Below are 18,180 nucleotides of genomic sequence, written 5' to 3' on the forward strand. Positions count from 1 at the left end.
TCCCTCTATTCATCCACTAAATAATACCTGTGAATCTCATTCCTAGCTCAAAACTTTATGTGGTAGCTATTGGCTGCAGAAAGTAATCCTAATCTATTAGGATAGGAATAAACACACTCCATAAAATGTTAATTGGAAGGTACAGAGGTCCAAACCAAAGGAATGAACAATCTCTTCAATGAAAGAATATCAAAAAACTTTCCAAACATGGAAAATGGATTGGGAATCCAAATTTAAGAAGCCTACAGGCTTCTTAAAGTTGTATACAAAATCACAACTGTCCCACACCAAGGCACATTATAATAAAAATCCCAACAACAACAGAAAAATGTTAATTGATATTTCTAGTTTATATTTCTCTACTGACCATTCTTCCCACAGTCCTTTGCTCTCATTAAGACCTTCCATGACTCAACATTTTACAAAAAAAACCTCTGTGTTTTTCCCCCTCTGATCTTTGATCTCAATATTATATCTTCCAAATATGGCATTCCTATGATACCTGCATTCTGGACATTCATTACAGGTTGATCTTCTGAATAACTAAGTTTTGAGGGTAAGCCCACGGAAACTTCTCCAGTCTTTCCTAATCCTTTCTCATCAGATTTCATAAGCATCTATTATAAATGGTGATTCTATTTTAATATATTAAACACATACTGTTTTCCAGGACAACTGGTAAAGTACATATCTATTCTCTCCATTAAATTGAAAATTTATTTATGCCTATAACTATTGTTAAATGATTAAGAATTCTTCTACATCAACAATTGCAATTTCACTAGGTTACTGTTGCAGCTAGGATGAAGGTGAAGTGTGTGTGGTGGTAACATGATAGATGGGGGAAGTCATGTGTGATATCATTGTTGGCATAGAAGTCTCAGCATCACCCCAGTGATGTGGGAGCTTCCTGTACTGTGAAGCACTTTTTCCATTTTTGGCTATCTAAAATCCCAAAGAATTTAGAAACATGCAGCACTGAGCTTTTAGAGCATAAATGAATACTATATGATCACTCTAACCATCACCCATTAATGCCTAAAGCTCTTGGTTGAAGCATTGGACAGGAGTCAGGAGCAATTGATTTAATCCCCATGTTCTGAATCCTAATCACATAGCTTATCTCCAATCAATGATGACCCAAACACTTCCCAGTTGATTAACATCCAGGATCAATAGAGCTGAAGACTGTAAACTAGATTTTTCTAGTAAAACCTTCATTTGTATGCTCAGAAAAAATTACAAAGTCCCATTTTGAAGTCAGCATAAATCAAACTTTAAAAAGCTACATAATTTTAAAATACACTCCATATCATATTTTACCCATAAATAATATGGCATCTTAAAATTCAATGCCTTTGTTGAAAATACAACAGTGTAGAACATGCAAATATAGTGAACAACCCCAGATCCTTCATATTTTATTCCTGAAAGAGATTATTTCTTTCTATTCAGAGATATGTATACCCCTTGAAACTTTCAGCATCTCTAAAATTTATTTGGGAGAGGGGTAAAGAGAATTAGCCAACCATGAATAAAGAAACTCTACTTTATTCTACAGATACCAGAAGAATCTTTTGTATTGAAAAACATTAATTAACAAAAATGTTAAAGCTCTTCCATGTAGTGAATAGGTTGTGAAGGAAATGAAACATGACAGAGGCTATTTGCTTTGCTTCACCACCAAGTCAGTTCCCAGCACATCCTGCCATCACAGAGGAAATCCAAAGGAGAGTCAGGAAAACACAGGAGCCAAAAATACTGTTGAATCCTAAGTGCAAGGCTGCAGGTTGCTGTGGAAATCCACAACAGCTACAGCAAGAAACACAGGGATAATTTACACATTCATCTCCCTGTAAATCTGAGTTTAAATTAAAACAAAGCAGATTTCAGTCTGCTAACGCTGCCTTATGAAAAGTAATATGTTTACATAAATCATTGAAATCAATCTTTTAACCTCATGTTAAGACAATGAGTCTTTTACTGAAACTCTGCATTTAAAAACTGCAGGAAATGTATGGTAACTACTGAAATAACCTATTGAAATTAAGCAAACAATGTAATGAGAAAAAGAAAAATTATGATAGCGAAGAGAAAGGGAGGGAGAGCTGGAAGGAAGGAGAAGGAAGAAAGAGAGAAAGGAGAGACTATCATCCATTATAGGATTAAAATAATGAATTTTTTATCCCATAGAGAAATAGACAAAATATGATATAATTATATGTATAGGAAATATTATACAATAGGCTATTAGTGAATTTAAGAAAGTTATAAGTAAGAATTATACAAATCAGCTTATTTTCTGGCTATTATCTTGAGAGGTTATAAGGAAATACTTTATTATCAACTGGTTAGTGAGAGACATTATAAATTATCTTTTCAGTACAGCTTTGAAAATAGGAGAATTTGGTAATTCAGGGAAATACAATAAAATCTTATTATAGATTAGGCTACATGGAAGATAAATGATGACCCTGAGAAAGATAGGATTAATAGAATAAATGACTATTAGAATATAAATTTAATCCTCTTTAGACTGCAGTGGTTTTGACATTTACCTATTTAATTTGATCTATGTATACAGTCACACTGATTTCAAGATATTTGCTTTGACAAAATTAACTACATAATTTATACTTCTGTATTGTGCTTTTGTCTATAGATTTACAATGCTATTTTTAACTTGTCTATTTGACCACCTCAAAACACTATATATTCTGAGCCATTTCATAACTGAACAGAATATGTATTTACAACTAATTATTTGTTCTAAATGAGAAAGGTGCTTGTTCCAATGATATGTTGCTTTGGTGTAATGTAGAGTATACTGTGAGCTTTAGAATAGTTCATACCAGGGGCTGGGGATGTGGCTCAAGTGGTAGCGCACTCGCCTGGCATGCGAGGGGCACTGGGTTCGATCCTCGGCACCACATAAAAATAAAATGAAGATGTTGTGTCCACCAAAAACTAAAAAATAAGTATTTTTTAAAAATTCTCTTTCTCTTTCTCTCTTAAAAAAAAAAAAAGGATAGTTCAGACCAGTGTTCAAATCTTACACTTCCAGGCAAATTACTGAACCTCTCTGATCTAGCTCCTTAAAGTATAAATTAAAGATAATTTACTAAATTAGGTAGTTGTGAGAATTAAATAATATAACTTATAATGAAGCACCAACCATAGACCCTTCCTCAGAGTAGAACATTAAAAAATGTATTATTTCTTCCCTTTTGTTCCTTGTTCTCTATTTTTTTAGAAGAGAATGTAAAACCAAAGATATCACATACTGCATAGGGTTGGGAAACTGTTACTTTTCAGGACTCCTTAGAAATAGAAACAGCACCCATCTTTGAAATCCATATTTACACACTTTGAAAAATTGCAGTTTTCTTCTTGAAAGATCTCTGTCTTTTCAGATAGGTCATGAAAACAATATGGCCTTATTCTGTGGACAATTTATGGTTGTCACCACCAAATAAGATGTCTTTATAGAAAGCATTTGGCTTTCCTGAAAGTACCATTTATGAATAGAAAACATTTCCAGATTTAGCAAAATAAATATTTGTGTCCAGGTCTATACACAATATCTCCCCTCCCAAGCATAATTGTGCATGTGTGTGTGTGTGCATGTATATGGTGCTGGGGATCAAACTCAGGGCCTTGTGCTTGCTAAACAAGCTCTCTACCAGGAAGCCACATCCTCAGCTCTCTCAATATGCTTTTAATTGAGTCCTTACTCACTGAGATCTATACATCCTTGGCCAAGGGTCTGACCTTTCATCTGTGTTATTGTTTGGTAAAGCACTAATGTTCATTGAGAGACTAGCAACATTTCCTTTGAATGTCTACAAATTCTATGTTGGGTTGTATACAGAGACCTAGAACATGAAAATCCCCAGTGGTTCATTTCTGACCACTACTCATAGTGATCCCTTCAGGTTTTAAAGAGCTTTCCTGAGAAATTTCAAAGAAAATACATTCAACCTTCAAAAGTCAATGTTGTTGGTTCAACACGAAGGAAAATGCTATGCTTGTCCTATCACTTTTATGCTCAAGGAATTCAAAATAGGCTTTCTAAAGAAGTGAATTTTGTTATGCGTTTTTAACACAATAGAGGGGGGGAAGTAGTGAATGAAATAAGCCAGCTTTGTCAAGAATCAGGATTTGCCATCAACTTTAACTGCTAACCTCCGTAATAATTAACTTCACCCACACGAAAGGCAGATATATGCTCTTCCTTCTTCATGACAATCTAAAGATTTAGAGATTCTGTTCATGAGGCTGGTGAAGGGTATTTTGTGGGGAGCATTTTCACACTGCCTGGATGAGTCAAGGGGCCCTCCTAGATCCCAGTCATCAACACAATTTCCAGAATCAGCATGATGAAAGTAAGGTGTAGGCAGAAGCTTGGCAAAAGACATATGGGAAATAGAAATAGTTTGCTCTTGGTTTTGTTCTCCAATAGAAAGATTCCTAAGACATAGTTCTTGGATGGAATAAAAAGAATATGTAGTGTTAATTCGGAGCCCTTTTTATTTGCCATAAACAAAAGACCACAAAGTTTTCAAGGAGTCTTAGTACCATTCTCTTTGCTAATAAACTTTATCTTGATGATCTGGTGCCCCTCTCTGAGGATAAATAGGAATTTGCTGAGTAGAGAAACTATGAGAAGGGCAATGGTACAGGAATCGTGAAGAGGGGCAAGAAGCACATATAAGCAAAGGCAAGAAGCTTGCCAAAGTTTCTGAGGATGGTAAAGGCATCTCTAGTGGCAAAGGATTGTGGATGGGAAATGGATTTATGTTCCATTGCCCTGATAGCATATTACCACAAACCTAACACTTAAAACACACAAATTGGTTCTCTCTCAATTCTGGATATCAGATGTTGTATATTCGTCTCAAATAGGTAAAATAAAGATTTTAGCAGGATGAGTTCCTTCTGGAGGTGCCCAGGGGTAATCCTGTCCTCTTCCAACTTCTAGAGGCTAACAGCGTTCCTTGGCTTACCATATCACCACAATTTCTACTTATATTGTAGCACTGCCTTTCTTCTTGCCTCTCTTTTATGAGGCCCCTTATAAGAATCAAAGGTAATCTCCTGTCTGGATAATCAAAGATAGTCTACCCATCGTAAGATATTTAATTCCATTTGCCATGTTAGTTAGCTTTCCATCACTACAACAAACATCTGAAACAAACTATAGAGAAAAAAAGTTTCATTTGGCTTACAATTTTGCACAATTCAGTCCATAATCAGTTGGCATATTGCTTTTGGGCCGTGGAAAGGCAGCACATTATGGTAGCAGTGTGTAGAGCACCAGTACTGTTCACCTCAAGGCCAGGAAGTAATAGAGAAACAGGAAGGGACTAGAGTCCCACTATCTTCTTCAAGGGCACAATCCAGTGACCTAAAGATTTCCACCTAGACCTTACCTCTTTACCAGGTCAACCTTTGGGAGATGCTTATGCAAATCATAGCAGCCATATATGTTTACATATCCACATTCCAGGAAATAGGACATTGACATTTTCAGGAATCATTATTGAGCCAACCACAGGTAGTCATAACTTTAAAAAGTATTAATCAGGGCTGGGGTCGTAGTTCAGTGGTAGAGCGCTTGCCTAGCATACATAAGGCACTGGGTTTGATCCTCAGCACCACATAAAATTAAATAAATAATAAAGATATCGTGTCCATCTATTGCTAAATTAAAAAAAAATTATCAATCATTATTATAGTTATTCACAACACTAGGCAGTTTGAAAGCATTAGAGTCATATCACACACTCTCATTCCACAAGACAGGAATGAGTGTGTGCTTGATATTTACAATACTTTAAAACTTGTACCTCAGGGATAATGTGCAATCTGAAAAGACTCCAGACACAACTCTGGAGTCCTCATGGTGAATAAACCGCCCTCCACTGGATCAAGAACATTTCATATTGTCTCCAGAAAGCACTCTGGAAGGCCATTCTGTGCATCCTCGTGAACACTGATTAAATATCACTCTTGGTAGTTGCTTACTGAGGCAGGACCTCTGGTGGGTATTTTACATGCATATTGAATCCTAGTTCTAGTCCTCTGAGGGAGGAATTGTTATCTCTGTTTTACAGATGAAGAAAGTAAGGCCCAGAGAAGTTAAATAATTTGCTCATCTTTATATCACATTGCAAAGATCAGGATACAAACTCTGTGTGATTCTTATACCTTCTTACATCAGTTTACACTGAGTCTTACTCAAAAATTTAAAATAATAATATGATCTAGAAATACTTGAGGCTCATCAAACCAATGTGATAATTTAAAAACAAATTTGATATTGGATTTGTGAAAATATTATGATAGATACATCTTACAAAGTTCAGGGTGTGGCCACTTCTGCTCCCAAACTGAGAAGGTTCAATCATTATATAAATTCCTGTGTGTGTATGGGTGTGCGTGTGTGTGTGTGTGTGTGTGTGTGTGTGTGTGTGATGGTGAGGGTGAACCCAGGGCTTCAAACATGCTAGGCAAGCTCAAGTGCACTCTATCATTTGAACTATATCCCCAGACTCAAATCATTATATCAAATAACTAAATTAGCTCTTGGGAGGGGTCCAGAGGGCTTCTTCACTTGATCCCAACAATTTTAGTGCAAAGCAGACTGAGAGAAATCATGAGGCCAAAAGTCCATATCAAGCTGAGGGCTTGACACTAGGAAGTCTTTGGCTATCTATTATCCCCACTACTGGCTTTTCTACAAGTGCCCCTGCAATGTTCCCAGATGATTTAAACTGTAATTTTAAAAGCTACAAAACAAGAAAATCAGTTAATTCTACCCTTTATGATTGTCTTAAGCATACAGAATTTAAAAGCAACCAAATTTATTAAACAATAACCAATGAGTTTTAATGTGAAATTTGGCTGAGATATTATAGTCATCGCCCCTCATAATCATTCAAAAGTATATTCAGAGCTAGGGCTGTAGCTCAGTGGTAGAGTACTTGCCTAGTATGAATAAGGCACTGGGTTTGATCCTCAGCACCACATTAAAATAAACAAATAAATGAATTGTGCTCATCTACAACTAAAATATTGTTTCAAAGAAAGTATCTTCATTTTTGGTTGTTACATAAAAGCTATCATGTATACTTGATGGGTGTTATTGTTAGTTCTCCGAGAAAACAACCATGAGAAAGCAACTGCAAGATCCAGAGATAAACATAGTTCAAAACATCCTAAATAATGTGTTATCACTGGTAAAAATGTCCCCAAGCTCACGCACACACCCTTATACAGACCCACAGCACATAATAGTATCAAAACCCACCAATCAGGCTACTATAAGGAGGAAGAGTTTTAATCTTTTTATTTTTAGCAACATTCAGTCCCCTGACATATGGTGATTTCTATAACAAGGATAAAAAAAATATGTGAGCCCATGAGCAGAGTGAATCACATTAACTCAAAAGAGGATGGCTAATGAGAGTGAAAATATGTTGGTAAGTTTACACAGATCATTAACCTAATAATTTATTCAACTTTCCCTGCAAATTCCCATGAATAGATGATCCAAGAAGGTACATAAATTCATACCTTCAAAATCTTGTTAAAGGAACCTTGGGGAATTTATAAAGTCTAAAGAATTTGGAAGAAAATATTAATAAGTCCTAAGTTTCAAGACATTGAAGTCAATGTTGTAATCCTACCAAAAAGTAAACAAAAATCTTTCCTGGGGCCTGACTGAGGCACTTTGTTGCCTAGTTACCCTCACGTCCACACAGGCCTGGGTCATCTACCTCTGGGATTGAATGAAATCTAGTAAATGAACCAAGTGAGCCCTGCCTTGGCCACTTCAGGGTCTTACTGGTTTGTTCAAATCAAACCATGCTTACAAACATTATAAATGGTCTTAGAATTTCATTCATGCCTTTGGTGGGGCAGGAAAAACATATAAAATCATGAAAAAAACATATAAAAGCAAACTATTTCTAAGTATTTTATTTAATAATAAACATTATCATTATCTGATTATAAGGATGGGATCCACTGGAATATGTTATTAGAGATCAGAAAACTAGTATTCACTCAATTAACTGCATGCCAGGTTAATTCAGATAGGATGTACACATGGTGTTTTATCACAGCAGAAGACCAAAGTAAGGGTTTGTACAGATAACACTATCTGGTGGGTAGTGGCAGGGAGATAATAAGCCATCACTAAAGTCTGAAGTTTAGGAAATCAGAGAATAGTATATGCAATACAATACATTAAAATAGCACCTATTAATTCACCTTTCCTACACACATAAAGTTGATATATAATCAAAAAATACAATTCTCAAGCAATCTCATAACATTTCAAAGAGACAGGATGAGCACTGTTATCTTTGTTTTGTAGGCACCACATCTTTACAAGCATTTTTAAGGTTTAAAAATACCCTTATTAGTTTCAGTTTTAAACCAATTAATTAAAAATTGATTCTCACTGATACTTATCCACGTACTCATTTATCCATTTCTTCATTTAATCATTGCTTCTACTAATATTTATATGTCAATCACTGTGCTATGTTCTAAAAATTCCAGGTAAGCAAGAGGGAGACTACTCTCTGCCTTCACAGAGCTTCTTGTGGAATACTGAAGACAGATATTGGACAAATTATTCCAAAAATAATTAGAAAATTGTTACAAAAGAGACAAACAAAATATGAAAGCATTTGACTCTTAATCAATTTATGTGTAACTCTTTAGCTGAAGAAATCAAAGGTAGCTATGAAATATAGAACATACACAGTCAACTTTTATCCTGACACTTCTTATTTTAAAGTGATTTCTGAAACAACACAAGAAGAGCTTAAGACAACTTTTTAGTCTCACATATGTTATTACCAAATTGATACAAAATGAAATTGTATGTTAAACATGAAAGGGATATTTTTTTATCATTTTGAAGATTTTGGGGAAAAAATTATGGCTACATATTTTTTCTTACAGGTTGTATCCATTTTTTTCCCCATTTCTTCAGATTCAATGACTGATTCTTTGAGTGGTCAAAAGTCTGCTCTGAGAATAATAAAATGGTATCTCAGGACCTGGGAAAACAACCCTTCAGAAAATGCTGTAAAGTGTTTTGAGGGTTTGATTAGTCATGATTTTGAAATGGCATTGTTGTGGTCTTTAAGCATTGATTCTTCTCTATAATTGTTTCAGCATAAATACTTATTCATTTAAAAAATGATTCTAGGGCTGGGATTGTGGCCCAGTAGTAAAGCACTTGCCTAGCATGTGTGAGGCACTGGGTTCGCTCCTCAGCACTGCATGTAAAAAAACTAAATAAAATAAAGGTCTATCTACAACTAAAATAAATATTTTTAAAAAGTGATTCTATATATTTAAGGTATATATATATATATATATATATATATATATATATATATATATCTCATCTGGTATATCTAGATCTATTTATAAACACACACACAGAAAGAGAAAGAGAGAGAGATGGTTACTATTATAATATTACTACAGTGGAACAAATTAATTTATCCTTTCGTTCACTCCCTAGTTACCCATTCTCACCTTGACACTGGGGGCAAAAGCAGCTATAATTTATCTAATTAACAAACACAGTACACTGGTGTTAACATATCTGCTCTTCTGTCTCCTCCCACTTCCTTTCCAAGTTTCCATATACGTCTGTGGACCTGAAATCACATAATCACATATCTTTAATCTACACCCTCCTACTCATTTATATTTGCTGATTTTCAAGATGTTTTCTAGACTTGTGGAAAAGGTAATGCCTTTTCCTCGGTGGTAAAATTATAGCAGCCACCAGGAGGAACATCTGCTATTGTGTTGAGGTTCCTTTCATTCTCTTTTGGATGAGAACAAATAAACAGCTAGTGACAGCACAATGCTTCCCCACTTAACATTCCTGAACACATCTGTCATAGAAATGAATTTTGTTTATATCCTAAGTGCTATATTTTTATCATTTGTTTAGACATAGGTTTTGAATTCTCTATCCGCTCACTTATCAAACTGGAAACACTTCCCTTTTCAATTTGCTGAATTTTCCTTATTTCTTGAGATGAAGTTCTTTAAATTTCACTAGTACAAGAACACTGGATCCATTGATCTATCCATGGCCTCCGTCAGCCACAAGCCATTTTTTTTTATTTGCTTCTAGGCAGAATATTTGAGTTTTCCCAATGTAATGACTTATAACTCAGTACACACATAATGCAAAGTCTCTTTTTCGTGGCATAGATGTGTGTTGCTGTAGGAGAAGACAAAAAGGCCAACACAGCCCCAGGACATGAGCTGTGGCTTGCTTTCCTCCTAGTGAAACGGGAGCTGTAGGTTTCTCCTCTACTCCCTCAACAATTTCCTTCACAAATAAAAGACAAGTGCTGATGTGCACTAGTTGGGTAGAAATTCCACCTAAAATAAAATTTGCCTTATTAAAACAGTGGGTGTATACAGCCCATGTCATTTATCTCATCATAAGGTTGATCAAATGAATGAATCAGCTTCCATTTTGGTTATATCCAACTGTGACTCAAGAGCTATACCTTCTGTGGGGATTCTTTTCCTATTCTTAACCACAGGCATTTTTGGTAAGAGCTCATGTTTTTAAAACAAAATGACCAATTAAGGGCTATGTGTAGAGTTGAAATTAGGTATATGCACATTCAAAACAAATGTCACAAGCTAGTTCCACTGGTACATACCTATATTCCCAGCTGCTCTGGAGAACATTTCAGCCTAGGAGTTTGAGAACAATCTGGGCAATAGAGTGAGAGCCCATATCACAAAGAAAAGAAAAAAGTCATGTGCAATGGCAAACACCTGTAATTCCATCAACGCCCGAGGCTGAGGCAGGAGAATTGAGAGTTTGAGGCCACTTTGGGCAAGACTCTGTCTCTAAACAAAATTTTAAAATGGTGGGAGGCTGTGGATGTAGCTCAGTGGTAGAGTGCCCCTTTGTTCAGTTCCCAGTCACATCTCCCAAAAAGGAAAAATTAAAAACTAATGTCACAGTGCAATAAATTACTTTTCTTAACTGTCCAAGTCAGCCCCCTATTGTGTGAGATAATTAATAATAATAGATATTAATTTTCTCTCATTAACCTAAATTTGCATGGTTGTTCCGTTTACTTCAAAACAAATTAGGTAATATTGTAAGGACTGAGCTCTTTTCCGGTTTCAAATTAAAATTCTTTCACAAGTCTGTTGAAGAAAAAAATCCCTTCGCACTACAAGTGAAATATTTTCATTATTTTAATTGATTAATATAAAAGCTCATAAAAAAATCAAAGACTTACATAAGTAACTTCAGCTTTATACTTCCTACCATTTCTGGCTCTTATAGAAATACCAATAATTAATTTGCAAATTGCTCCGAATGTTATTTTCAGAAGTAATCACTCTGAGGAAAAGGGAAAGTATAAAATCACAAAAGTAAAACCTCATTAAGAGGCTAGGGTTGTAGCTCAGTGGTAGAGTGCTTGCCTAGCACATTTGAGGCACTGGGTCAATCCTCAACACCACACAAAAATGGATGAATAGAATGAATGTATTTAAAAAAACTCAGTAGTTTACAAATGAAGTCTCTGTTGACATATAGGTACTTCTCTCCTTGCCTCATGGAAGCTCCAACTCCCAGCAACAATGACAACTGTACACAGGATCTAGGCAAAGTAGGAACAAACTGGAGTCAGGGGGTCTAATGTCTTTAAGGGGTACATGTGTCTCAGCCATTGATTTCCTCACAGTTTTTTTTCAAGGCCAAAGATAAATAATTGTAAAAAGTTGTTTACTCTCAGTGTAGTTTAGATTTGCATTTCCCTAATTGCTAATGATGTTGAACATTTTTTCATATAGTTGTTGGCCATCTGTATTTCTTCTTTTGAGAAGTGTCTGTTTAGTTGCCCATTTATTAGTTGGGTTATTTGTGGGGTTTTTGGTGTAAAGTTTTTTGAGCTCTTTATGTATTCTAGACAGTAATCCTCTGTCAGAAGAGTAGCTAGCAAAGATTTTCTCCCCTTCTGTGGATTTTCTCTTCACATTCCTAATCATTTCTTTTGCTGTGTAAATTGCACCTACACCAGTCAGAAAGGCAGCCAACAAGAATACAAATAATAACAAGTGCTGGGGAGGATGTGGAGAAAAAGGAACATTATGGATGGGGTTGTAAAATAGTATAACCACTATGGAAATCAGCATGGAGACTCCTCAAAAGAATAGGCATGGAACCCCTGACAAATGACCCAGCTATACCACTCTTTGGTATTTACCTTGAAGAATTATTAAAGTCCTCCTACTACAGTGATACACATACCTGTGTTTATAGCAGTACAATTCACAATAGCCAAACTATGGAAGCAGCCTAGGTGTCCATCAATGGATGAATGGAACAAAAATGTGGTATGTATATAAAATGGGGAGTTTTATTTAGTCACAAAACAAAATGAAACCATGGCATCTGCAGATGGAACTAGAGACCATCATGTTAACTGAAATAAGTCAAACTCGGAGGGCCAAGGGTCATATGTTTTCTCTTACATGTGGAAGCTAGAGAACAAAAAGGAAAAGAAAGGTGGGGGTGGATCTCCTAAAAATCAAAGGAAGATCAGGAAAGAGACCAAGGGTAGGGAGACAGGGGAGAAAAGGAAGAAGTGCTGGGTCGTGGTATTGGACAAATTATATTGTTATATTATGTGCATGTACAAATATGTAACAACAAATCCCATCAATATATATGCAACTATAATGCACCAATAAAAAATGAGACAAAAATTTATAACAACCAAAACTCCATTTCATTACAATGAAATGACTAAATTACACATGTCACATTATATACAAAGACTAAACCCTCTACAGAAAATGTACATATGGGCACAAACATTAATGTGAATCATATATATGAAAGTCATGACTGTGGATTATAAAAACAGCTGCTTATCCCAAACACTTTCCTAGAATATCTTATTTCTTCCTATAATGACTGATAGAAACTATTATATGTAAGACATGAGAGAACTGAAGGAGCTTGAAGTTCAGTGACTTGCCCAAGGTCACCCAGTTAGAAAGTGGCAGAGCCAGGATTCAAAGCCAGGAAGTATGACTACAGGGACTGTTTTCTAAACCTGTGCTGTATGTAGTCTTCCTCATACACCACAGGGTAGAGGAAACACGGAGAGCGGTGGCAACAGAAGAAAAGTACTTAGAGTAATAAAGGGAAAGAAAGAAAAGCTTAACAAGAAAGCAAGGGGAAAAGGTGAAAGAAGAGATTAAGAGCAGACGACAAGGGAGAGAAAGACAACAAATAGACACTAATAAAAGAAGGAAGCAGCATGAACTTCTGTATCCTTGCTATGATTTTCCTAATGAAATTGTAGGTAGATGAGAAACCCTTCAGCAACTGCCCATTGCCTTTCATCTCAACTCAGCCCAAGACTTGGGTAACTGCCACATCAAAAAAACTCATAAAAGAAAATACCAATTTATGTATGAATCATACTCCCACTTCTCATCGTGAAAATTGCCTGATTTCTTCATTGTAAGTAAGATATTGGGTCTCCTGTGAATGAACTCATTACAGCATTTCCTATCTCAGTTCAAAACACAAAAGACGACTGGCCTGCATTAGACATCTTTTCCAGATGAGGCTTGTAGGCTATGCTGAGAATCAGAAGTATTAACCCCTAAACAAGTTTCCACTGAGACTCTCTTTAGATGTCTGTTGTATTGTGAAAGATGAAGAAGAAAGAAGGCAGCAGTTACAAGGAAATCTGTGAAAAAAGCAAGGCCAACTGCAGTGATCAGTGTGTTTAGGCTAAATGGTTTTTTCTTGCAAATGTAAGTGGAAAAGAGACAGCAGAGGATTTTTAGTGTAGGAGGCAGGGACTCTAAATGAGCTCTGGATGATCACATGGTTTCTTCTTGTTCTCTGGTTCCATATATCTGGAATTTGAAAAACATCATAATATATTTTCAAAGAGAAATGAAGAAGCCCAGATTCTGGGCTTTGAGTTCAATCTGGAGCAACCAATTTTGTCTTTCTGGGCCTGGGTTATTGTATCTTTTAAAATAAAGTACCCCTTTCAGCTTTTATAATCTATGATTTTTTATGGCAATTACTTTGATCATCATAATTTTGCACACGCAAGCCACCATGTATGTGTACGTATGTATACACACACACACACACACACACACACACACACAGAAAACACACAAGCTCTAACCTGATATGATCATTACTTTCTGTCTCCAAGTAGAACTAAATCTATTTTATTCAAATTCAGTGTTTATCTAACCTACAGATTTCCTTAGGTGGCACAAAAAAAAAAAACCCACATCTAATTTAGGAAAACTATTTCAACATCTCACAACTCCAAATGAAATGATTTTTTTTTCATATACATTAATTTTTTTTCAGAATTGATATTTAAGTTATACCTTAAGAAAAAGAAGAGTATTGAGTTATTCTATGACTTTTGTGTGTAATTGAATGCCAGCATCTACTAGATGAAATCAAATTATCTACAGAATAAATTAGAAACTCAGAGACATTGAGACAATGAAAGTAGAAGTGACATGAAGCCAAGATTAACAGTAAGATGCTATGTAAAGTGGAAATAAAGGCCAACAACCAACTTAGTATATATATATATATACACACACACACACACACACACACACACACACATACATATATACACACAGCCACAGGTTAAAACGTGGAAAGCAACACAATCCAGGTTAAGATGTTTCTGTCTTTACATAAGGCCACACAAGTCATCCATAATGAGGCATTTGACCTTTGAAGCCTAAATTATGCTAGTGGCCTTTAATCATGAAAAAAATGAAAAGAAGTGATATCTGGATGGATCTCTCTCACCTTTCAGTAGTTCTGCAATGTCTCCTCTCAGAAGCCTTTCTCCACTCACCTTCCCCCTCTCCTCTTCAGGAGTCTCCTCCAGTGCCTCCCCAGTTCTACTAAACCACTGTACACTCTAAAAAACCTACTGCTCTTATTGCTCATTTCTATTCTGGTGTCGCTCATTAGCTATCTATGGGTTCATGGGAGCCAGGAAGTTATTTCACTTGTTTTGTATGGTTCCCAGCACTCCACAATTAATGAGCAAAATAATAATTAGTGTAAATGTAATACTGTAGTCTTTTTATTTTTTGGTACAGGAGATTAAGTCCAGGAGTACTTAACCACTGAGCCACACCCCCAGCCTTTTTTATATTTTAATTTATTTAGAGACTGGGTCTCACTAAATTGCTGAAGCTGGCTTTGAATTCACAATCCTCCTGCCCCCACCTTCCATTATGCTGGGATTATAGGCATATGCCACTGTGCCCAGCAATACTGGAGTCTTATTGCTTGTGTTTTGTTCACAAAAGGTATATTGAAATGGTATTTATATGTAGGTACCTGTGACCAAAGCCATTTTTCAATTGAAGAAAATAAATATCATGTTCATAGAAAGTTATATAGTTCTGTCTGTAGATTGGGAACATAATATTACAACTGAGTATGTTCATATTAATGGGAAAAAGAGCTTAACTATTTACAGAAAAGGCTTATAGTTAATAAAATTGCACATAACATGTTTGTATAAGCATGACTCTCCTTTTGTAAAGAGTCTTATTCAGACTTCAAAAATCTGCATGATGATTTATTGGTTCTAGTATCACTATGTTAAGTGTACAAAAATAAGAAGAAAACACTTTAAATTAACCCTCAATTCAACCAAACCTATAGAACATTAAGGTATCAAAAATTGATGTTTCAAGGACACTTTAAAAATTGATGAGATTTTAAAGCCTCCTGAACACATAACTAATGTTTTGAGCATTTTAAACTATGTTGATTACTCTCATTCCTTTCTCTTCTTGGAGTCACTAAAACTCAACCTAAGTCTGATTTAAATGATAGTATACTAAACTCTAGGTACTCATGATTTTTCGTGTTTGTTCTGCTGATTTCAAATTGCAGTAAGAGACTGCTATTCTGCAAGCAGTTGCTCAAACCAAAATAATGAAAATGAAAGAAATAATGCCTTTGGTGTTAAATAATAACATCCCCATAAGGATTATTTATACCTCACAAATGCTAGTTGTTTTTTGTTTTGTATTTTAGCACTGTTGTTATAAAATTGTCTATCCAAATTTATAAGGATATAAATGAAAGTAATATCCCCAGAAAATGTGATCTATGCTTTTAACCTGTCTCCTGGGGAAGAGAAGATAATATAAACCTAAGAGCATGCTAAATAGCATTTCTGCCAGAAACTCCTTTATGGAATGAAGTTAAGCAAGAGCTGGGAGAAGAAAGATCATACAAATCAGAACACCTCGATAATAATGTACAAGGTTACCGTTAAAATGCAATACAAAGTTCACACTGCCAATTCTTTCCCCCTAAAATATTTTAGGGAATAAAGAAAATGGGAGTATTTACATCCGTAACATAGATGCCATATGATAATACCACAAGATGAAAATGTTCCTTGTTCATTCTTACAAAGAAAAATAAATCCTTAATCCTATTTTTTTCTATCTAGAAATTTCAATAGTTACGCTGACTCAAACCTTTATGTGAAAGTCTATTTATGTTTTGGAAAAGTGCCACTCATACCAAATGAATGGCTTGAAGCTTCTTCTGGAAACTAAAATCATCAGTGGAAATAGAAGTTCTACCTATTCTGGCATTGTCATATTTTTTTCAGTTCAAATGTGAATACCTGATTGTGCATGATACTGTAACAGTGGTTACATGATATTATATAATTGGTGAAGCTCATAAAACATGGTGTTTGCTGAGGATTGTCTCCTCTTCTGCTGTAGGGACCTGAGAACTATGGTGGCATCTGCCTATGATATTGCACCACCCAGTTTCTTGAATTCTAGTTGTAGATTTCCTGAATCTCTAACTCCAAGGTCTTAGAATTACTATGCAAACTTTTAATTATCTGTGTTTTACTATTCTGTCTTATGTAAAATACCTAGAGTGGCTTCCAGTCTCTCGTTAATCTGTTCACATGCAATTTATTAAAAATAAAAAGCCATAATGACAACAAGAGAGAATTGTTGGAAGAGAAAACATTAGAAAACAAGAATTCAATAGTTGTATAGAGACGAGCAGATAAGTGATAGCTAATTAAGAACAGAAGAGGAAACCACAGCTTAAACAGGTATAAAGGAGAAGAGGAGGAGGGAGGGATGGGGTGAGGAAAGAGAGAAACAGAGAGTCTTTTTGAGTCTTGCATAACCAGAAAGGCTTAGAATTCCAAAACACCAAGTACAATGAAACCATGAGGGAATTTAGGCATGGGTGGCTGATAAAACATGTTATAATAACAAGTCCCTATATATAGAGGTACCCACTGCCCAACCCTGTGGGAAGGAGGAGCCTCCAGAGTTAGGTCCCTCTATAAGACTGAAATATTTTTGAGGATTCTTTACTAAAGACAAAAAATTAACTAAAATATAATAATAATAATAATAATAATAATAATAATAATAATAATAATAATGGCAGCCCTCTATGAATAATAATGGCAGCCCTCCCACAATTTGGCAGGCTCTGATCCCCCAGTAAATCTGAATTCACAGTCATATCACTCTAGAGCAAAGTGCAAGTCACAGTCTAGTCAGCTTTTCATTCCTTAAACATGGAGAAAAAGATAATCATGGTTCATTGATTCATGAGACATGTGAAAAAAGCTTGCCCAGAAAGAGACAGCCCAAGACACAAGAGATAAAATGCCCCCAGATGAAACAGGGATAACTTGAAGAAATGGGAAGAAATGTGATGCCAGGGATCAAACCCAGGGCCTTGTGCATGCCAAGGAAGCACTCTACCCCTGAGCTACACTCCCAGACCTGGAGAAGGGAAGAAAATTTGTAAATACCTCTGATAACTATCCTATGAGAGAGTTAAGAAAGTATTGTTAAATAAAACAAAACCAAGGTATCACAATAATATTTCAATCAGACAACAAGATAGAGGTAAAAAGTATAAAAGGAGTGTTAAAACATCAAATGAAAGGAGTAGAATATAAGTATGAAACAATTTCTAAGTAGAATATTTTTAAAGAGAAAAATAAAAAATAAGACAGGAAAGATAAAAGATTGAAGATCATCTAAGAGTTCCAACATCCAACCAAT

This window comes from Urocitellus parryii, chromosome 1 (assembly GCF_045843805.1).
Source record: "Urocitellus parryii isolate mUroPar1 chromosome 1, mUroPar1.hap1, whole genome shotgun sequence".
Taxonomy (NCBI): Eukaryota; Metazoa; Chordata; class Mammalia; order Rodentia; family Sciuridae; genus Urocitellus; species Urocitellus parryii.